We start from the raw sequence: 24,326 nt of genomic DNA on the forward strand, positions 1-24,326 counted from the left end.
ACTTTGGGTAATGGTGTTTTTTTTTTAATTGAAATTTCATAATAATTTCCAACGCGCAAACATTTAACATACATATATATAAATACATTGTGGTATTTTAATAACCCGATTTTTTTAATTAGAACCTTAACAAAGTTACTATTCGTTTTAATGTCTTTACCTACTTTTATATATTTTGACTTCACATATTAAATAGGGTGTGGATGTGTGTTACAAGTGGTATTAGAGAAAAGGTTTAAACACTATGCATAATCATGGGCAACTAAGAAGCCATTATTGTGTTAATGCACAGAGAGAGAGTTGAAGAAAACAAATCAGGAGCAAGATGTAGAGAGGAGTTGGACACCCAACCCGACTAGAGGCATCATATGGCAAGGCCAACCCATAAATGTGGATACAGTTGTGGTGTCATATTGTTATTTAGTTTTCATGGTTTTATTCTTGTTTGTTTCTTGTTCTTGGCTTTTATATTTTAAGGGTCTTGGGAATTGGTCGACGAAAGAGGAAAGTTAATAGAGCTTAGGGAGACTTGAATCAACCCAACAAGTAATGTAAGACCCAGATGAAGCCCGGTGCATGTATAATGGTAGCTGAAGGCAAGAATATGATAGTTAGTTGGATTGGTTGGGTTCATTCAAGTAATGGACTATGGTAGGACAAACATGAGAAAGGTAATCAGGAAAGGTAAGGTGAACGAATTTGAGGTGTCAAACAAGGAGAATTTTAAGGATGGAAAATTTTCATGAAGTTTAAAAACATTGGCGAATCTCACTAATCCCTAATATGCAAACTATAAAATGTTTATTGATATATTTGTAAAATTATTCAAATTTATAATGATTTTATATATAGTCTCTATATAATGTTGGCGATTTTTAAGGTTAAATAATTTTATATTCTAAAATTCGGGCGAATCGTCTTTTATAAAAATTGGAAATTGGCGAATCTTTTTGCTGGAAAAATCATGGAAAATTAATCCACTGGGCGAACATTAGCCCCTAAACTTTTCCATGGTGTCAAATGCCTTGGCTATGTTGGGAATTTTTTTCTCAATGTTGTGCATGTTGTGCACGAATAAAGGGAGTTCTCTTAACCTTGACCTTATGATATCTGGTAATTTTGTTGTGATTATGATTATGTTGATGTATATATATGTATATTCCATACTCGCTCCCACCACTTTTTAATACTGTGTTTTATATATTACTATGTGGCTCCCACCGCCTCCCTCATATAATCCCCTCCCCATATAATACCTCTGCTATATTTATATTAGATTTGTAATTTTTTTACAAAACTACTGTGGGAAGTGCTATTTCTTACAACATATTGGCAGCAAAAGTATATTTTTTTTACAGTACATAGATTTTAAAATGCACTCATTAATATCTATTGTGGGAGTGGTTCTCAATGGGAAGGAGAATTATCCTGAGTGGTCTTGGAAAATCAAACACACTCTCATTTTTAATGAGCTGTGGAAAGGAGTGTGTGTTGGAGAAGGAGACAAAGAACCAGAAAATCCTACCTCATACAAGGAATTCACCATTTGGGAAAATAAGAACATCAAGGCTTATGCCTTGATTGCAGCATCAATAAATGAAGAGGTGAGTCACCATATTTCACCATTTTCAAATGCTTTCGAAGCCTTACAAAAACTGAAGGAACTCTATGACTCACACTCTGTACTTGAAGTTGTTCAACTCATGACATTGTTCAGCCTTGAATTACAAAATGATGATCCTCTTGCTCTTACATCAGAAGTAAAATCTATTATGCATGATATCAAAGTCACTAATGTTGAACTGGACATTCCTATGATATCTTTTGTGAAGGCACTTTATCCCACTTACTCAAATTATCTTGAGTCATTGCAAGCAAATGGAAACCTCAAAGAAATTACCTTTCACTTCCTTGTGAATAAATTTGCTGAGAGAGAGAAAGCTCTTGGGAAGAAGACAACTCCTCAGTCTTTTGAAGAGGATGTGTGTCTTGCACATAGAGAAAAGAATCTTGCTCAAGATTATTCCAGAGGAAGAGGTGGTTGAAGAGGAAAAGGAAGAAGAAATTTCAGAGGCAGGGGGGGAAAACACTCTCAAGCAGAAAAGTCAAATTTGCATTGCATTCGTTGCAATAGAAATGGATCACATGATGCATCCACATGGAAGTTTCCTTGGGATAGATTTGAGCAGGAAAGAAATCAACCCAAAGGTAAAACTAATGACAAAGAGAAAGGTAAAGCACCTGAATTCACTCACTATGTTGTGGCACATTGTAATATTGGAGTAAATGAAGACTTATTTAATGCTTCACTTGCTTCTTGGAAAAATGATTGGTTGCTTGATTCAGGAGCAACTTGCCACATGAATTTTAGAAGAGACTTTTTTGAAGAATTTACTGACAATGTTGATGGAGCAGTATACTTTGCACACAAACCAAAACTCAAACAATCAGGGCTTGGCACAATCAGGCTTAAATTTCCCGGTCTTCCAGAATTTCTTATGCATGATGTTTTATATCTCCCACAGATGAGGAGAAACTTGTTGTCCTTGGTCCACATATGCTAGCAAGGACACTCCATTCATATGTTTGATGGAAAGGTTGAGGTGAGAAAAGCATCATTCCCTCACTTGTCATGATGGGGATAGAATAAGAAAGGCTTCTCAAGCTGCAAGGTACCTCTGCTCGTGCACAAAATTTCTCATACAATTATCATTATGATGAAGGTACATTTCCATCAAGTTTATTATGGCATGCTAGACTTGGACACTTGAACTATGACATCCTTCGCTTGTTGAAGAAAAATGGTATTATTGATTTGCCTACAATTCCTAGGAAACTTAAGCAATGTGATGCTTGCATTCTAGGAAAGCGTAGAAAACATTCTTTTCGTGATTCACATTCCAGAGCACATAGAAAACTTGAACTCATTCATTCATATTTATGTGGTCCAATGTCTGTTCCTTCTGCAAATGGAAATAAATATATGATGGCATTTCTGATGCTTTTAAAACATTCAAGAACTTTCATACATGGATTGAAAATGATGCAAAATCTCATATTGGCTCTATTCGCACTGATAATGGAAAAGAACACACTTCAAATGAATTTGAAAACTATCTTCGTCAACATGGGATCAAACATCAAATAATTGTGCCTCCTAATCTCCAATAGAATGGAGGAGCTGAAAGAATGAATAGGACAATCTTAAATATGGTGCGCTCCATGATGTTTTTCAAGGATGTAAAATTGATGTTTTGGGTTGATGCAGTTCTATGTGATGTATATGTAAAGAATAGATTTCCATCTAATGCTATTAGAAACAAAACTCCTTATGGAATGTGGTATGGTCACATTCCTTCGGTAAAGCATCTCAGGGTCTTTGGTTCCACCTGTTATGCCTTGATACCAAAAGTACATAGAAACAAACTTGGTGCAAGGAGTTATAAGTGTATCTTCTTGGGGTATTCAAACACCTCGAAAGCATACCGTCTCTATGATGAAGTTAATAAAAAGTTTTTTGTATCTATAGATGTAATCTTTCTTGAATCATCCAAAGTTGACAATGTTGTTGAGCGGCAACTTGATCGCTTGGATAGATTCACAAATGCAAAATCATTTCAAGGATCAACCTATGGAATCTTCTTCTAAAGCACTCTCTCCCCCGCATGAAACTCCAACCACTAATAATACTTTGAGTGATGTGATTGAAAAAATTGGGAGACTTAATCTTGATTCAGTCCCAACTCAATAAACTGAGCAGCCTAGACCATCTCAGAAAGGTCCCCCAAAGTGACTGACAAAGACACTTGAAAGTGTTCATCCTGATGAGGTTGGAAAGACAGGAACAAGAAATTCAACCCGACAAAATGGAGGTGATGTAGATGACTTTGATTCACCTGTTTATATGGATGTTTCTTATGATTGTGAATTGAATTTGTCTACAGATTTTGAACCAACTTCCTTCAAAGAAGTCTCTTATCATGATGAATGGAAAGAAGCAATGCAAAAGGAGTATGATGCCTTGATAAAGAATGGCACTTGGAAGCTGGTTGATCCTCCATTGGGAACCAAACCAATTGGCTACAAGTGGGTCTACAAGAATAAGTATAAAGCTGATGGCTCACTTGACAAGCAAAAGGCCAGGCTTGTGGAAAAAGGTTTTGCACAAAAAGAAGGGGTCGATTATGAGGAGACATTTTCCCCCACAACAAAATGGGCTACCATCCAGACACTCTTTTCTTTAGTAGCTCAAAACGGTTGGAAAGTCCATCAAATGGATGTAAAAACTGCTTTCTTGAATGGATATCTAAAAGAAAATGTTTTTATGTCCCAACCTGAAGGATTTGCTGTCAAAGGACATGAACATAAATTATGCAAACTTGTGAAATCCTTGTATGGCCTCAAGCAAGCACCGTGAGCCTGATATGAAAAATTAATTGAACATATTCTAAAACTCAATTTGAAACATTATGATCTTGATGATGCAACTTTGTTTTTCAAGAAAGTTGGAAAAAAATTTGTATATCTTGTGGTATATGTAGATGATCTTTTGATGATAGGGAACAAAGAGAGCTACATTGCATCCATAAAGAAGGAATTGAGCAAAGTTTTTGAAATGACTGATTTGGGCTATGTTCATTACTATCTTGGTATTGAAGTAACTCAACATCCGAAGTTTATATTCCTTTCTCAAAAGAAGTACATTGGAGATTCGTTGAACAGGTTTGGCATGACTGAATGCAATCCTCTAACTAATCCATTGGAACAAAACTTAAAGCTCACATCCATTGAAGGAAAATAATTTGAGGATGCAACAAAGTATAGACAGCTTGTAGAAAGTCTCAACTACCTGACTACTACCAGACCAGAAATTTTGTTTGTTGTTGGAATCCTCTCCAGGTTTATGAAAAATCCTTGTGAGGGACATTAGCCTGCTGCAAAAAGAGTTCTAAAGTACTTGAAGGGAACTCAAGACTTTGGACTCAAGTATACATAGGTGGGTGACTTCATCTTGATTAGATACTCTGATTCAAACTTCGATGGAGACAAAGAAACTAGGGTATCTACTTCTGGTCATTCTATGAGTCTTGGATCAGGAGCTGTCTCCTGGAGATCACACAAACAATCAGTTCCAGCAGATTCCACAACAGAGGCAGAATATGTGGTAGTAGCTGAGGCAATAAAAGAAATTGTGTGGCTCGGGAAAATCTTGGAAGATTTGCAGGTAAAACAAGTACATTCGATTCCACTCATGATTGACAACACCTCTGCAATAAAGTTGGCCAAGAACCCAAAGTTCCATGATCAACGAATCACATCAATACAAAATACCATTTGATTCGACATCATGTTGAGGCCAAGACAATCCATCTATGCCATTGTTCCACTAATGAGCAGATTGCAAACATCTTCACCAAAGCACTTGGAAGAGAAAAGCTTGAAAGATTCAGAACGATGCTTGGACTCACCAACATCCCTTCAGATTAAGGGGGGGAATGTTGACACCTAATCATGGGGATTGGGTGAACAGTTGTAAATAATGTAAATAATAAATAATGGAAAAGGAAGAATCATCGGGAGATGAAACCCAAGAGTCACTCCCTCATGTATATAACTATGAGCAATCTAAATGAATAAACATATTTCATTTGAGGAGTTACCTCCTGGACTGACATATATGTATGTATCTATGTTGTTGTCTGACAGGATCGTTAGGGATCGTACTTGTGTAGGAATGATTGCTTATGTAGGTGAGTGGCATGAAGAGGTTCCTGGTTTATGAGGAATCAAGTGGGCATAGTAGACCTGACAGATCTATGAGGTCAGTATAGTGTGGATATGAATTGATATTATGTGTTTATATTATGCCTATGTTTATGTTATGGCATGTAACATTGAAGGATACATTAGTGGAATGAAACTAGTGTGCTTTGCAGCATGATGGGACAAGCATGGATAGTAGAAAGACACTAGAAGTAAGGTTTCTTGGTAGAGACATTGTGGTCTCCAGATGTGAAGTATTGGTGTTATGTACATGTTGTATATGTGGTATTGTGTAAATATGGTCTTGTGTGCATATTGCATATGCGATGTTGTGTACATGTTGCATATGTAGTGTTGTGTACATATAGTGTTGTGTGCATGTTGCATATGTTGTGTTGTGTACATATGGTGTTGTGTACATGCTTTATATGAAGTGTATTGTACATATGTATTGTGTGCATGTTGTACATGTGGAGATACGTACATGTGGTGTTGTGTGCATGTTGTACATGTGGTGTTGTGTACATATTTTACACATGGTGTTGTTTGCATGTGGTGTTGTATACACATCTTGCAGGTGGTGTTGTGTACATGTGGCATTGTGTACACATTGTGGAGGTGGTGTTGTGTACATGTTGTGCAGGTGGTGTCATGTACATGTTGTGCAGGTGGTGTTGTGTACATGTTGTGTTATGTATATGTGGTACTATGTTATGGGTATTGTGTATTCGTTGTGTCATGACATGTGTATTCATTGTATTGCATAGTGTGTATGTATATGTATTATGTTGTACATCGGGTGTATGTATATGTATTGTGTTGTACATTGGGTGTAGGTGTAGGTGTATGTGTTGTGTTGTACACTAGATGTAGGTGTTGTGTACATATTGTACATGTGGTGTTGTATACACATCATGCAGGTGGTGTTGTGTACATGTGACTGTGTACACGTTGTGGAGGTGGTGTTGTGTACATGTTGTGCAGGTGGTGTCATGTACATGTTGTGCAGGTCGTGTTATGTATATATGGTATTGTGTACATGTCGTACATGTTGAGTTATGTATATGTGGTACTATGTTATGGGTATTGTGTATTCGTTGTGTCATGACATGTGTATTCATTGTATTGTATAGTGTGTATGTATATGTATTGTGTTGTACACCATGTGTATGTATATGTATTATGTTGTACATCGGGTGTATGTATATGTATTGTGTCGTACATTGGGTGTAGGTGTATGTGTTGTGTTGTACACCAGATGTAGGTGTATGTATTGTGTGGTGTTGTACATTGTGTGTCGGTGTATGTGTTGTGATGTGCACTATGTTTATGTGTACATGGTTGAAGAGAAGGAACTGGGTGCTTGTCGGGCATGGTAATCGACGTACATGTTGTGTTATGTATATGTGGTACTATGTTATGGGTATTGTGTATTCGTTGTGTCATGAGATGTGTATTCATTGTATTGCATAGTGTGTATGTATATGTATTATGTTGTACATCGGGTGTATGTATATGTATTGTGTTGTACATTGGGTGTAGGTGTATGTGTTGTGTTGTACACTAGATGTAGGTGTTGTGTACATATTGTACATGTGGTGTTGTATACACATCATTCAGGTGGTGTTGTGTACACGTTGTGGAGGTGGTGTTGTGTACATGTTGTGCAAGTGGTGTCATGTACATGTTGTGCAGGTCGTGTTATGTATATATGGTATTGTGTACATGTCGTACATGTTAAGTTATGTATATGTGGTACTATGTTATGGGTATTGTGTATTCGTTGTGTCATGACATGTGTATTCATTGTATTGTATAGTGTGTATGTATATGTATTGTGTTGTACACCATGTGTATGTATATGTATTATGTTGTACATCGGGTGTATGTATATGTATTGTGTCGTACATTGGGTGTAGGTGTATGTGTTGTGTTGTACACTAGATGTAGGTGTATGTATTGTGTGGTGTTGTACATTGTGTGTCGGTGTATGTGTTGTGATGTGCACTATGTTTATGTGTACATGGTTGAAGAGAAGGAACTGGGTGCTTGTCGGGCATGGTAATCGATCTAGTGTGTGTATGGATAGGACAAAGGACAAAGGTAGAAGGAAAGGACCGATTGAAGGATAAGTATTAATATTTTATTTCAATTTTATTATGCATGTTATCTATGAGTTTTATTTATGATGGTTGCATGTGATCTATGATTTTGATTTATGATGGTTTCATTTTGAGATAACTGGATGTGATATGTTTATACATGATGATTTGATCGAATATCTAGTATGATTTGATTGCAAGTGTACCTTATTGATGGGCTACCAATGAGGTATGATTTTGATGCAGGAGCATCTAGACCTAGCCAGCAATGTGATGAAGTGGTCACATGTTGTGGCTAATACAAGTTTGGAGGAAGACTTGGTTGTTAAATTATTATTATTAATTTCAATTATGTAAGTGGTTAATTTGTTGCTTAATTCTGAACAGAATTGGGAATAAAATGGCAAGTGATCATCCCTGCATGGAGATCAAGCCAAGTAGTCTAGTTTGTTTAGATTAGGATAAGATTTGGTTTCTAAGTGTATAGTCTATTCCTTCATTTGTGGAAGGAAACTGTTAGGTATGATATATATGAAATTTCCTTTGTTTTCTAAAGGGATATGCGAGAGGAGAGAGAGAGAGGGAGAGGATTGAAGAAAAATTGTAGCCTACGGGAAACATAGGAGGAAAAGGCCATTAACTAGAGAAATCAGGCCAGAGAAGGGTGAGAGCCTCAAATATAGTTTTGTATTTATATTTGTGCACAGAGAATTGATTTTGAGAGTAGAACTATGTAAAGGATTGCATTGTTTTTGTGACAGAGGTGTTTAGAGTGTAATATGGGCAAGGCCGAAGGCTCTCTTAGTTGTTTACTGTGAATAAAACCAATGTTGCATGCATAAGTATAACCGGCCGTGGAGACATTAAATGCTTGTATTTATATATATTAGTATAACATTGATGCCAACCTGTGGTTTTTCATGCTTTTTAATGGAGACTGGGTGTTAAAGGATCGTTGGGTGAGAGCATTCCATCGTTCTGGCTTCGCAGGCAAGAAACCCAAAATACACTAAGTATTGTGAAAACCACAATCAAATTGAAGCATCCAGACTTCAAATCATTATAGACGGGAGTTTTAATGTTATCGGGTTCGTAGGAACCCCAAATTGCATTGTCTTGTGTATTGCCTTGTCGCATCGCCGAAAGCCATTTATAAGGAAAATCACGCTAACGCTTAGTGGATTCAAGGAAGCAGATGTGAAAATATATGCATAGGAGTTTTGGAACCTATCGGGTCCAGATCCATAATCGCATCACACCATCGGAGCGGTGTATGTCAAAGGCCTAGACCCGAGCTTCTGTGATTGCTGATTGCGACATATCGCATCGGGGCTTTGAAGTGGCGACAGTGTATCGTAAACCGGGCATATTGCAATCGCGATAGCGATAAAATTTATCGTATCGGACCTCCGCAAGGAATAGCACTAGTAGTTATGGGCCGTTGGAACCCCGACCGTCGATATTGTGATCTATTCTGAGACGTCCGATTGACTAGATCTAGATCTGCGGGGATAACACACATAATTGTGTAAAAAGGCAAAAAGGATTTGTTTCAGCCTTTTGAAGAGTATTTGGTCCTGAAAGGGAAAAGGTATTGTTTTAAGTTTTTTTGAAGGCTTTTAACTTCCAATATGATATGGCATAGTATGTAAAGGAAAAGGGGTGTTTGGCGGGGTGATTATTGGGTCATTTTCGATCCATTTGAGGTTTTAAGGCTGGATGCATATAAAATGCTTTCGATGCATATATGTGGGCATGGATCTTTAAAGGGTCATTAAAGGGGAAAATGAATCCCGATAAGATATATTAATTGTGCATCCTTAGGGTTGCATCATTTTTTGGTATCAGAGCAGGAAAAGGAAGAAATTTCTTGTGAAGAGATGTTTTCTTATGAAGATTTAAGACTACAGAGGTATGAAAACAGTAGCATGTTGAATGAATGAATTTTGGTACCAGATTACAGCAGCGAGACTGTAGAAGAACTTTTGGGAAGTTCTTAGAGATTGTAGCAGAACTTGCAGATGCAAGAGACAGAGGAAATCCATTCAAAAAACAGGTGACAGCATAAGAAAGTGTGAAGACTACAGCAGAATAGAACAAGAGACACCGTGAGAGAAGAACCATATGTGTTCTTAAAGGCAAAGCAAGGAAATCACTCAGAAGTGGTAGTGAACCTGAAGAATCCAACAAGAGATTGGACAGAGAGGACAACTAAAGTGTTATTAAAAGAGAGAGAGAGAGAGATTGCAGAAGCCTAGAGGTAGAAAAGATGTTGCTCAAGGGAAGGTTCCAGATAAAGGACCGTGCTTACCAACAGACTGAGTGAGGAGAGCTTAGTGAGGTAAGATTGCAGTAAGGAGGACTTCTTGTTGCAGAGGCTTGTTATACAGGAGTGAGGAGCTCATGGAAAGAGAGGAGAAGAAGATGACTACAGATAGTCATAGCAGAGGTTCAGAAAGAAGCCACAGTAGAAGGAAATATGCCAAAGCAAATGGCATGAGGATGAGCCAAGAAGAGTTTGACAGAGAGAAAGTTGAGATAGACCAGATTGGAATATTGATGGAGATGCTGCAAAGAAGTGCTGAAGACCATAAGCATGGTTGGACCATGAGAAAGAGAGTAAAGTGGCAGAGACTACAAGAGAAGAGAAATCAGAAAGTGAAATTAGAGATAGCAGAAGAGTTGAGGAAGATTGAGCAGATATTGAGTGCTCAAGAGGAATCAGAGGAACTCAGAGAAGCAGAAGAAGAAATTGAAGTTTCCATTTGTAGACCAAAACAAGGTGAAATGTTAGGTGAAGAGGATAATGAGAGATTTGTTGAATATCTCATGGACTATTGGCATAGTTCAAAACAATTTGAAGATATGTTGACAAGGGAAGCAGATGAGGCAATGAAGCCTTGTGATTTTAATTCTCATAGTTTGTGTATGTTTGCAGGATATGCAGAGGATGATGGACAGTCTGGTGAAACTGTCACGAGCAGGAATGAAGCTCCTGAGGTGAAGTATGATGGAGAATCCCTTTTAGAGGAAGAAGGTGTTGATCTATTGTAGCAGAAGGAGTTCATAGATGAAATTCTGTTTGGTGTGAAACAGTCAGATGAGGTTGATATAGACCAGAAGTCTAATGAAAATGCCATAGTGGTACTACAAGAAGGTAAACCAATGAATTTGTTTAATGGAATTGATGAAAGATGCTTGCAATATGATAGTGTAGAAAACAGGACAACTCAGGAGGATTGCCAGGAAAAGAATGAAGCTGAGAATGGAAATTGTGATGAACTGCTGGAGAGATTTCACAAGGAAATAGAATTCTTGGAGAGATTTCTCAAGGAACCTGAAGGAGAAATGAAGAACCTGATGGAGAAAAAGGTGTGGAAGACAAAATTAATAAATATGATGCTGAAATCAGAGAAATTGAGTAGAGATTATTTGAAGGTGAGATGAAATATCAGGAGCAGCAAGGAAGTTATGTCCTCAGAGACATGAAGGAGACAGAAGTATTAATTCAACAAGATGAAGATGGAAAGAACCAACAATTTGAAAGGGATGATTAGCTACATGAGAGTGAATTTGAGGAAGGAATTAGATTGCAGAAGTATAGCAACTGGCAGCAGAATGAAGAACCAGAGATTAGTTTGGCAGTACAAAGAAAGACAAATGAAGACCGAAGATACATATGGAGAATGAAGAAAAGAGTCAAGTGGAAGCTATTGCAACAGAGGTGGAATGGAAAGCTGATAAACGAGTTCAAAGAACTTGAAAAAATTCATATTGATTTGTTAAAGGAGGAAGGACTCAGAGAAATAGAGTCACAGCAAGAAGAATCTGTTGAAATCCAAAAGATCTATGATGGAGGATTGGTGCTTGAAGCATCAAAAGAAAATGAAGGGTATTGTATTTTGAAAATTGAAAGTTGTTGTGTGTTTGCAGGTCATATAAACTTGAGGAAAGACAAGCAGTTATTGGAAACTATTATATTAACAAGTGGAGAGATGAATACTCATAGTCATATGCAGAATAAGGAGGGAAGTTACAACCAAGTGCAGGAAGATGTCTAGTCAGATGACATCCAAAGGATAAGTCAAAAGGAGGATGGCAAAAGAATTATTGAAATCAAAGGATACACTGAGGGGGAAGAGAGGCTGTTAAACATAGCTGTAGTAAACTATGTAGATATTAAACATTCATTAAAAATCATTGAGCTTGAAGGAAGCCAGAGTAAAGAAGGATTAAAGACAGATATTACGGATAATGCAGTTAGTGAATATTGTGCAAAACTTTTGAGAGAACTTCCAGATGAGATGACAAATTTGTGGCATAAGTCAAGTCCTTTGAAGAGGAAGCAAGGTAAAGTATCTGTGTTTAATGAATTTCTTGAATCTGATGAAGATTTATATGCAGGAAAAAGGCAATGTGAAGTCAATTTGAACCAAGAAGTTAATTCTAAAGAACATATCGAATTAATGAAGGGTGAGATCAGAATGTCTTAGAAAATGAAATGGTGTTGAATCTACAGTATGGGGATGTTGAACTAGAAATGAGATCAATAGATGATAGTAACAGAACTACTATTATACTACAGGGATTTATTGATGGAGAAAAGGTTGAATATGACATTTCAGATGCAAACGAATATGATGCCATAATCCTTAAGAGTGCAGAAATGAAGTTACTAGAAGAAGAAATATTCCAAGTAGCTAAACAAGCAGGAAAAATTCTGAGATTTCAAGAAATTTGTGGAGTTACAGGTATGCTGGAATTTGAAGTAAGGAATGATGAAGTCATGAATGAGAAACCAGAAGAAGGACCTGGAATTATTGCAGAGAATAAATGGAGAAGGCATTTGTACATTTCAGAAATGTATATGGAAGGTTATTGGCACAGGGATTATGATGTTCTATTTCAAGAACACAATTAGTTGCAGGAGAATAGTATTCAACACATGAGAAGTGAAGTGGACAAAAAATTGGATGAGTTGTGGAAACTCATACAACAGAATTCCAATAAAACAAATACAGGACAGAAGAAGAAAGGAAGATTGGCTAGGTGAAGGGAATGGAAAACTACGAATTAGAGTGAGCAAAATAGCATCAAAATATGTGAAAAGGACAGCAGCAAACAATGAGAGCATAGCAAATGGGGAATTACAGCATAAAGGATGGAGACTTGAGGGACAAACAACAACAACAGTAATCAGGGACAGACTACCAAACCAAGTATGGGATCCAGGAGGACACAGATCAGAAGTGCATGATCAGGAGATCATGATTAATTTAAACTTTGAGAGTGTGGTGCAGGAGCATCTAGACCTAGCCAACAATGTGATGAAGTGGTCACATGTTGTGGCTAATACAAGTTTGGAGGAAGACTTGGTTGTTAAATTATTATTATTAATTTCAATTATGTAAGTGGTTAATTTGTTGCCTAATTGTGAACAGAATTGGGAATAAAATGGCAAGTGATCCTCCCTGCGTGGAGATCAAGCCAAGTAGTCTAGTTTGTTTAGATTAGGATAGGATTTGGTTTCTAAATGTATAATCTATTCCTTAATTTGTGGAAGGAAACTGTTAGGTATGACATATATGAAATTTCCTTTTTTTCTAAAGGGAGATGTGAGAGGAGAGAGAGAGGGAGAGGATTGAAGACGAATTGTAGCCTACGGGAAGCATAGGAGGAAAAGGCCATTAACTAGAGAAATCAGGTCAGAGAAGGGCGAGAGCCTCAAATATAGTTTTGTATTTATATTTGTGCACAGAGAATTGATTTTGAGAGTAGAACTATGTAAAGGATTGCATTTCTTTTGTGACAGAGGTGTTTAAAGTGTAATTTGGGCAAGGCCAAAGGCTCTGTTAGTTGTTTACTACGAATAAAACCATTGTTGCATGCATAATTGTATAACCAGCCGTGGAGACCTTAAATGCTTGTTTTATATATATATTAGGATAATATTGATGTCGGCCTGTGGTTTTTCATGCTTTTTAATGGAGATCGGGTGTTAAAGGATCGTTGGGCGAGAGCATTCCATCGTTCTGGCTTCACAGGCAAGAAACCCAAAATACACTAAGTATTGTGAAAACCACAGTCAAATTGAAGCATCCGTACTTCAAATCGTTATAGACGGGATTTTTAATGTTATCGAGTCCGCAGGAACCCCAAATCGCATTGCCCTGTGTATTGCCTTGTCACATCGCCGAAAGCCATTGACAAGGAAAATCACGCTAACACTTAGCGGATTCAAGGAAGTGGATGTGAAAATCTATGCATAGGAGTTTTGGAACCTATCGGGTCCGGATCCATAATCACATCACACCATTGGAGTGGTGTATGTCAAAGGCCTAGACCTGAGCTTTTGTGATTGCTGATTGTGACATATCGCATCAGGGCTTTGAAGTGGCGACAGTGTATCGTAAACCAGGCATATCGCAATCGTGATAGTGATAAACTTTATCGTATCGGACCTCCGCAAGGAATAACACCGGTAGTTATGGGCCATTGGAACCCCGACCACCGATATTGCGATCTAATCTGAGCTGTCTGATCGGCTAGATCTAGATCTGCGGCGATAACACACATAACTGTGTAGAAAGGCAGAGAGGCTTTGTTTCAGCCTTTTGAAGAGTATTTGGTCCTGAAAGGGAAAAGGCATGGTTTTAAGTTTTTTCGAAGGCTTTTCACTTTCGATAGGATACGACATAGTATGTAAAGGAAAAGGGGTGTTCGGCGGGTTGATTATTGGGTCATTTTCGATCCATTTGAGGTTTTAAGGCTGGATACATATAAAACCCTTCTGATGCATATATGTGGGCATGGATCTTTAAAGGGTTGTTAAAGGGGAAAATGAATCCTGATAAGGCATATTGATTGTGCAGCCTTAGGGTTGCATCAGATTTGAATTTATTTGAATTTATTTTGACTCTAATGGAAATTATGTGCTTGGTACATTAAAGCATGAAAATTTATCGGTTTAGGTGGTTGGAATTGGCTACTAGAATGTTAGAAGTAGCAGTGAAAGGAATTGGAACATGCAGCAATATGTTCACAAATCATTTCAGGAGCAGGGCCATTGTGGGACATTGGTACCCAATAGTGTCCATTGATACCCATGAGCATGTTATGACTGGTATGATGGTTTTGAGACGGGGATATGCCTTAGTTTTTGGACCTTCTGATGCAAGGAAACCTTGTTAAGGGATGGATCACCCGAGGGACTATTTAGTAGAGAAGGAGATGCCAATGAAACTTGGAAGGTGTGTGACTACATGAAAAGGGGTGACTAGATTTCCCGAGGGACTGTGTAGTAGAGAAGGGAAGGCCAGGGAAGGAAATATTATTTGGTCATTAACATTTCTAGATGGAATACGAAACACATTGGGAGTGTGCCCTGGAACAATGAATCGATAATTGTTCACTGAGAGAAGAGGTAGTGTAAGGATCATAGCATTGGACATTGGATGCAGGTTTGACTTTGGCAATGGATTCTTGAATTCCTGGGAAGGAGGTGAATCTTGGTACTACTTTTGAGAGTGGAGGTGTGAGCCTTTAGATTCCCTTTTTGACTAATGTAGGCATCATATCCTTTTATTTGTTGGTTAGAGAAAATGCGCATATGTATATATGTGTATATTATTGTAAATATTGTATCAAGTTGTGTTTGTAAATCCCCATGGACAATATGATTATTTTTTGGTTGAAGCAAATGTGCATAAGTATATATGTGGTTGCTATTATAAATATCGTAATGAGTTGAGTTATAAAGCTCCATAGGTCATATGTTTTGTTTTTCGGTGATTTGTTGGTCTTAGGTGTCATAGTACACCAAGGATAGTGTTCCCCCAAGGGAGGGGGGGGTTTGTAATAGCCCCTGGTTGATTTTCCATGTAAAAAAATAAGACCAAGGTCATGGGACACATATTCCAAGCTGAATGGTGGGAAAAACATCCTAGTGGTTGTCACTTTTAGTTTATTTATGGCTAAGGAAATTGGCAAAGGCAAAGAGACATTAATTGGCATTTATTTATAAAAATAAAGGAAAATAGGAGAAAAGGGAGATGAAGGGTCACATATTTGCATGTGAGGAAAAATGAAGAAAGTAGAGGCATCAATGATAAAAAGGATTTTGATGACTAGTTCACAGACTTTTGTTAGTTTTAGCTTGGAGCTCTCTTATATTCTCTCTCTCTCTCATACTCTTGCACACTTTGAGTGTTCTTGGAGCACTTTGGCATACATTGTATTTGGAGAAAGAAGGTAAAGGAAAGTAGGAAAGTGCAAGGGAACGGGTGGATCAGTGGTTACAGCTGAATTGCTTTGCAGGTATCAGGTTGCATGGATGATCTCCTTATTGATTTATGGATGCATGGTATATGTGTGTGGTTATTTGGTTATGATATGCCATTGGCATGGAGGTTTTCATGGATTGATAGTGGTTTTATCCTTTCCTTTCCATTTCCTAGATAGATATGGTGTTGTGGGTTTTTCCACTACTTGTTTTCTTATTGGTGCTTAGGTTCCTTATGGTTGTGGGTTGAGTTACTAGTTCCTGGAGTCGTTGGTTAGAAGAAACACTCTGGATGCCCTAAAACAACTTGGGTTGAGTTACTAGTCCTGGAGCCTAGGTTGGGACAAACGCTTTGGAACCCTTGGTGGGTTGAGTTACTAGTCCCTCGAGTCGGGGTGGACAAATTCTCTAGAGACCTAGAAGGTTATGGGTTGATTTATTAGTTCCTCGAGCCGTAGTTGGAACAAATGATCTAGAGCCCTGGACAACTTGGGTAGAGACCGATCTGGTTAGTGTTAGTGATGTCCGGCCGTGAGGTGGATTCACTGGTTGAGGTTTGAGGTGGTTTGGCCTCTGGAAGCCCTAGTTTGGTTTTTGTTTTGTTTATTCCATGAGATCCCACATTCATGGTTGGAATATGGCATAGGGGTGAATGGATGAAAGAAATATTTGGTTCAGCCCAATCTATGGTCAGGTGGTACGTGGAAGTCCCTGACTTGGTTGGCATTTTCTTATGTTAATATGATTTTTTTTTTTCTATTGTGCTACATGAGAATATGTATTGATTATGTTGGTGAAATTATGGTTGAGTTTCCATGGTTTATATGTTGTTTATTTGTTGATTTATATGTTGGTTATTTGTGGGTTATATATTGGTTATATGACATATATTGTATGTTTTATATGGATCTTGAAAAGTTTGATGAATATATGAATGGTGGATGAATGCATAGACTAATAAGTGTTGTTGCAACTATGTGGAGAGGGCATTGGGCCTTCTTGGTGAATCTCAGGTGAATCTCAAACTATTATGATCAAATGACCTGTAGCTTACATGTTAGTCATATGTTTGATAAACTAAATATCATGGTTAGGCCTAGATAGGTAAAGTCTTTGATTAAGTTTTGTATGAATGGCTTTGTCTTGATGTCAATTATCATTCTGGAAAGTATCACTGAGTTTTGGGTAGTGTTTTGGAGCTTGATTTGGAATTTAGTCTCATAATCTACTACCGCGCCCTCTGAATTGGAGAAATTGGGCTGCAACTGCATGGATGCAGTGTTATGCATGTGGTTGGAGGATCCCAACCACATGGATGCCTTGTTGTGGGTGCGGTTTTGTGCCCAAGACTGAGAAAAATAGGTCTAGCTCAGGGTTTGGCCACATAGGGTGGTTGTTCCACCTCTGAGTGACTTGTAGCCCTTGTGGGATGTGTTGAGTTGCCAGTTTTTCATCATTAGTCGGCCCCACTTCCTTATTTGGATCTAGGAGGTCGGGTCATGTCATAGTATCTCCTCCTCTTAGGTTTACCCCAACAGGCCAATGAAACTAGGTAAATGTGGGAGGGGTGGTTACAATTCAAGAGGTTTCCACAATACAAAAAATGAAATATGGTCCACTCACCTAAATGAGTAAAGGGTCTAAAGGATCTGTTAGGCCCCTCAGATCATTTAAATGAGGGTTAAAATTTGGCAAAGGAATTTTTTCATTGTTTTTTATCCCCACTTTTTCATTTTACTGTAAATTTAATGTGTAAGCATTTATTTCTACTATATTGATGTCATATTGTGTGGAAAATAGTTGTTTCCTTGAGGTTGTTAGTTCCTCTATATTTGGAGGAAACCCTCATTGTCTAAAAGATTGGTGATGAGGTTGGTCAACTATCGGGAAATATGTGTTCTAATAATATAATACAACAACCTAAAGCTAACAAGATATAATTAAACACAGAACACACCCTATCTAATCTACAAGCTTTAACAGACAAGAAATTGGTGGTCAAAAAGGGCTTTTCAAAAACCAATCTAGGGGAGATGAAGCTTGCGAGATTTATCTAGCAAAGGTGTGAGAGACAATTATAGTAACCTTCACGAAACAATCACCTAAGGTGTAAGTACCCTTGTGAATAAAAACACCTACTAGGGGAGATGAAATGGATATTATGAATTCATCTCATGTGGGTCAATATTATGCATATGGGTAAGGAATATAGGACCAATTTCTCAACCCAAAACTCTAGATAAAATTTATGTCACCTTAGGGACTTGCCACTTCAATCCAAATCTCCTGTACACATAATAATTCCACCAAACAAGTGAAGAGGGAAAATAGGTTCCACTTTCTTAGTTTGACCATATTGCTTGATACTGTTGGGTTATGTTAGATTCTTTCCACGACTAACCTACGTAGTGAACCGGGGGTTAGAGGGGGGGCGGAACCCCCCTTCATTGTGCCGATTGTGCAGCGGGGCGGTCACAAGGGGTGCGAGTAACCCCCCTCTACTAGGTCCGAGGCAGCACCCCGAGAAAAAAAAATTGGACCCTATATTAGGTTAGGCGAACCTACCTATGGCTTTCGATCCATGGTTTTGGACGTGATGGTTTTCGGTCCATGGTATTGGATGCTTTGGCATGTATAAATATGTATTGTAACATTGAAAGGAACATAATGAAAAATCAAGCTGGTAGTCCCAGTTTTGGGATCCAGGGAAAATCTCAGTGTATATGTGTTTTATGTGTTATGCTCTCGCATTGTTTATTTTCTGTGTTTAAGAATTTGTATGCAAGTAATTTCTGTACGGGGTTAAAACCTACATTTGGTATCAGATCTGTTTTGGCTTCAAGGGGACGCCTTTGTTGCTGAGGGGTTTCGCTCGGGCCTGTGGTATACCCTGTTTAGTGGGAGATCTGCGAGATCGATTCTGGTGGTGAAAGAAGATGGTGAGTAGTGGAAAGATAGAGATCGAGAAATTTAATGGTCAGAGTTTTGAGTTGTGGAAACTCAAGATGGAGGATCTGTTGGTGGATAGAGATCAGTGGATCGCGGTAGATCCGGGTACTAAACCAACGGGAGTGTCCAATGAAGAATGGAAGAAGTTGGATAGGAAGGCAAAGAGCACAATACGATTGTGTGTCTCAGATTCTGTATTGCTGAATGTGTCAGGGGAAGCTACAACGAAGGCTTTGTGGGACAAGTTAGGGACTTTGTACCAATTTAAGTCTCTGGTGAATAAACTGTTCCTGCAGAAAAAGCTGTATAACCTGAGGATGAAAGATGGAGACTCGATGACAGAGCATCTGAATGCATTTAATACTATGGTAAGTCAATTAGCATCTATTGATATTAAAATTTCAGATGAAGATATGTGCATCAGTTTGTTGTGTTCTCTACCATATTCGTGGGATAGTCTGGTTATTGCAATAGGTAGCAATGCAACTGCCTTGCAGTTTGATGAAATAGTCTCATCCTTGCTGACGGAGGAGATGAGACGGAAAAATATGGAGAGCCAAAATGGTGATGCCTTGTCTGTACGAGGACGGTCCCAGAACAGAAACAAAAATAAGTCATCGAGTGGGAGATCTAAATCTCCAGGAAAACCTGTAAAGGTGGTTTGCTGGAAATGCGGAAAGGAAGGGCACTACAAAAGGGACTGTAAATATAAAGCTCCTGATAAAGGAAAGGGATCTGATGATGCTCCTTCTGCAGAGGCGAAAACCACCTCAGATGAAGGTGGTGATGTGTACTTGGCTTCTTCAAGTACACATGTATATCATGAGGCATGGTTGATTGACTCAGGTGCATCCTTTCACTTCACTCCCCATAGAGAGTGGTTCTGCGAGTATGAGAAATACGATGGTGGTGATGTTTTCTTAGGGGATGATAGGAAGGCTAGAATCGTTGGTCGCGTAAAAGTAAAGTTGAAGTTGCAAGGTGGAAGGGTTAGAACACTTCTAGGTGTTCTACATATTCCTGCATTGGCCAGAAATCTGATTTCTGTAAGTAAGTTGGATGATGCAGGTGTAAAAACAGTGTTTGAGAAGGATACCTGCAAGATGGTTCGAGGAGCATTGGTACTGATGCGGGGAGTTCAAACTAGAACTCTGTACAAGCTGCAAGGTAGCACTATTGTTGAAGGGTGCAACAGTTCTGTGGTTCCTGAAAGTGGAGCAGAAAATCTAGTGGTCTCTGGAGAGAAGACCATGCTATGGCATCAAAGGCTTGGACATATTGGAGAGAAGGGCCTTCGAATACTTCATGGTAAAGGTATGGTAGAAGGTATGAGTAATAGCTCTCTGGATTTTGATTTCTGTGAAAATTGTGTATATGGGAAGCACAATCGGGTGAGTTTCCCCTCTAGTGGTAAGAGGGCGAAACAGATATTAGAGCTTGTGCACAGTGATGTATTTGGACCTATGAAGGTTCCATCACTGGGTAAGTATGTGTACTATGTATCATTTATAGATGACTTCTCAAGGAATACATGGATATATTTCCTTAAGAAGAAATCTGAAGTCTTTGACAGGTTTAATGAATTTAAGGCTCTGGTGGAAAACCAGACAGAGAAGAAGATAAAGGTGTTGAGGACAGATAACGGTGGAGACTTTTGCAGTAAGGAATTTGAAGAATTCTGTAAGAAGTGTGGTATAACACGGCAGAAGACTACTCCATATACACCTCAGCAAAATGGAGTTGCAGAAAGAATGAACAAGACGTTGATGCAAAGGGAAAGAAGCATGCTCAGTGGTGTTGGGTTAGGACAAGAATTCTGGGCAGAGGCGGTGGAGACAACATGTTACCTGGTCAACAGATCACCTTCATCAGCGTTGGAGGATAAAAGTCCACAAGAGGTATGGACTGGTAAGAAACCCTCTCTTTCACATCTAAGGGTGTTTGGATGTGATGCATATGTACATGTTCCAAAGGAGAAACGAACCAAGTTGGATAGTAAATCTGAAAAGTGCATCTTTATTGGGTATAAGGATGGTTTAAAGGGTATAAGCTTTGGAACCTAGCAACAAGGAAGGTTGTGTACAGCCGAGATGTGGTGTTCAGAGAGGTGAAAGATGTTATTAAACATGAAGTCCAACCAAAGGAAACTGAGAAGATAGAGTTTGAGCTAAAGGAGGAAGAATCAGACTCTACAACAGAGGAGGAATCAGAAGATGAAGAGCCACAAACTCCGGGTGTGAGAAGATCAGTTTGAGAAAGAAGGCAACCAGAAAGGTATAGTCCATCTGCTTTCTGTTCAAATTTTGCTTTATCTATTACTGATGATGATCCCAAAACTGTGAAGGAAGCAGTAGATTCAGAGGATTGAAAACTCTGGAAAGAGGCCATGGTTGATGAAATGGCATCTTTGCACAAAAATGAGGCTTGGGATTTGGTGGAGTTGCCGGCTGGAAGGAAGCCCATTGGAAGCAAATGGGTGTTCAAGAAGAAGACAAATGCAGAAGGAAAGGTGGAGAAATACAAAGCTCGGTTGGTAGCAAAAGGTTATTCCCAGGTGCCGGGAATTGATTTTGGTGATATTTTTTCTCCTGTTGCAAAGGTAACTTCTATTAGATTACTTTTATCTGTTGCTGCTGCTTTTGATTTTGAGGTAGAAAAGATGGATGTGAAGACAACATTTCTTCACGGGGATCTGGAAGAGGAGATCTACATGAAGCAACCTGAAGGCTTTGTGGTGAAGGGTAAGAAAGAACTGGTATGCAAATTAAAGAAGTCTTTGTATGGGTTAAAACAGTCACCAAGAATGTGGTATCAGAAATTTGATACATTTATACGGGGATATGATAGAAGACAAAAAGGTGTTGTTGGTAAAGGTGAACACTTTGAAGAATACTACAGATGCATTGACAAAATCTGTGAGCTCTGAGAAGTTCTCCTGGTGTAGAGAAACAATGGGCGTTTCAGGGGTGGAAAGATGACTAAGCTCAATCGTTTCAGGGGTGGAAAGATGACTAAGCTCTCCTGTGGCCCCTTGTGGAAAGAAAACAACAAGTGGGAGAATGTTGGGTTGTGTTATATTCTTTCCACGACTAACCTACGTAGTGAACTGGGGGGTTAGAGGGGGGGCGGAACCCCCCCTTCGTTGCGTCGATTGTGCAGCGGGGGGGTCATGGGGGGGCGGTAGCCACCCTTGTCTGGGGGGTTTTGAGGGGGCGGGTAGCCCCCCTCTACGGGGTCCCTCGGGAAATTTTTTTTTGGACCCTATATTAGGTTGGGCAAACCTACCTATGGCTTTCGGTCCATGGTTTTGGACACGATGGTTTTTGGTCCATGGTATTGGATGCTTCAGCATGTATAAATATGTATTGTAACATTGAAAGGAACATAATGAAAAATCAAGTTGGTAGTCCCGGTTTTGGGATCCAGGGGAAATCTCTGTGTATATGTGTTATGCTCTCGCATTGTTTATTTTTGTGTTTAAGAATTCGTATGCAAGTAATTTTTGTACGGGGTTAAAACCTACAGATACATGTGTTAGATGTTCTTTCCTAACAAGTAATGATTATTACTAATGGATTTAGCTCTCTTTAATCAATTCATAGTTTGGTTTTTTTGTCCTTCAATAGTTTCCTCTCCAATCTTATACTATGACCCTATAACCAAGAATAATGCATGTTTCCTATAAAGAAAACATTTATTTCTTTTTAATTAAGAATTTCAATTTAGGTCTATTGATTACTTAATGGTATGCAGTAGACTAGATGATGTTCTTGACTTTTTCAATCCAAAGAATGAGCAAGGTATGAAAAATGTAAAAGAATGCACTTTCATCTCTCTTCAATGAAATATTCATATGGAACATAGCAAGAAATTTGTTTTCATGATTTCAAATTAAAATGCAACAATTGCTTCACAAATGAAACTACCAAAACACTTCTCAAGAAATTTTAGATCTCTAAAACCTAAAACAAGTTTATTAGTGAATTTTTCAATGAAAAAAAAAATGCCTAAAAGAATGATTATGAGATGCAACTCCTTTCAATTTCACTTATAAGGAAAATGAAACAAAAAGAATGCATCCCACAACTTGATCTAAAAAATGAGATGTAATTCAATTTTGACAAATTCACTATTCACAAGTAAAAGAAATGCTTGTGTCACAAAGATAGAAAACGTGATGCAAATCTCCTTAACTCTCTTTCATTTCAAGTGATATAAAAGAAAATATTTTGATAATTTCTTATTTTATCTTTTTATACCATGGAAATAAGAATGAAAAACTCCTTGAAAAACTAAGTTCTAAAATATCTCTTGTCAAAGAGCAAGGTCCCTATGTTTCAAATGAAAATCCTAGCCATGAATTCAGTCAAATCAATTTGCATGCACCAAGTACTAAAATAAATAACACGAAGTCTATAGAAACTTCTATATGTGAAAAGGAGCAAAAAAACTTCCTAAATAAATAATAAATAATTCAATGTTCTTCTCCATTATGGTTTCCAATTCCCATGGACTTTTGTCCCTAGTGAAGTTGCCAATTTTATTGTAGGGAAATTTGTCTATGAATAAGTAAATCCCTCCATTGACTAGATATAAGCCAATGACAGGAAACATGATAGATCACTATCTCTTTCTTCTAGAGATAATCATAATGCTAACAAGGGATGGAAGGGAAATATACATGAACAGGTGTGATTTTCTGACATATCCATTGATTTATTCTAGATCCAACTCCAATGATGATTCTCCACATGTTCGCCTACACGAAAATTAAACAAACAAGAGCTTCCTCATACTTTCATGATATAAAAAATAAAATATTGCATGAAATAAGTTTTAATCTAGTATCTCAAGCCTACAATAAAATCAAATAAAATATGAAATCAAAGATCATTGAGTTACATAGAATTTTTTTTGGGGGGGAGTATAGATCTATACTAAATGAATGATATTACAATAATAAATGATATATAACTTGAGATTTGTCACTATACTCCTAACTACAAGATCCAGGACTCTTCGCCTTATCTAGAACAAAACCCTATTCAACAAGTATGATCATACATTGTATTGCAATAATAAACAAACATAGCTCTCACATAGGCTTTAGTCGCACTAAATAGATTATATGAGATCAAACAAATTTCTTTTTTTTTCTTTTTCATGTAGGACAAACTTAGGTTCTCCACAACTTATCCAATCAAAAATCACGATCAAAGAATTTTATGGAC

General features: G+C 38.1%; 1 pseudogene; it reads left to right on the forward strand.

The window, feature by feature from the left end:
* Positions 1–10,361: 10,361 nt before the first annotated feature.
* The window catches only part of LOC149180602 (uncharacterized), a 45,539-nt pseudogene continuing 31,574 nt past the window's right edge, over positions 10,362–24,326 (forward strand).

This window comes from Pinus tabuliformis, chromosome 3_2, assembly GCF_031772625.1.
Source record: "Pinus tabuliformis cultivar Carrire ecotype Pingquan chromosome 3_2, CPIR1, whole genome shotgun sequence".
Taxonomy (NCBI): Eukaryota; Viridiplantae; Streptophyta; class Pinopsida; order Pinales; family Pinaceae; genus Pinus; species Pinus tabuliformis.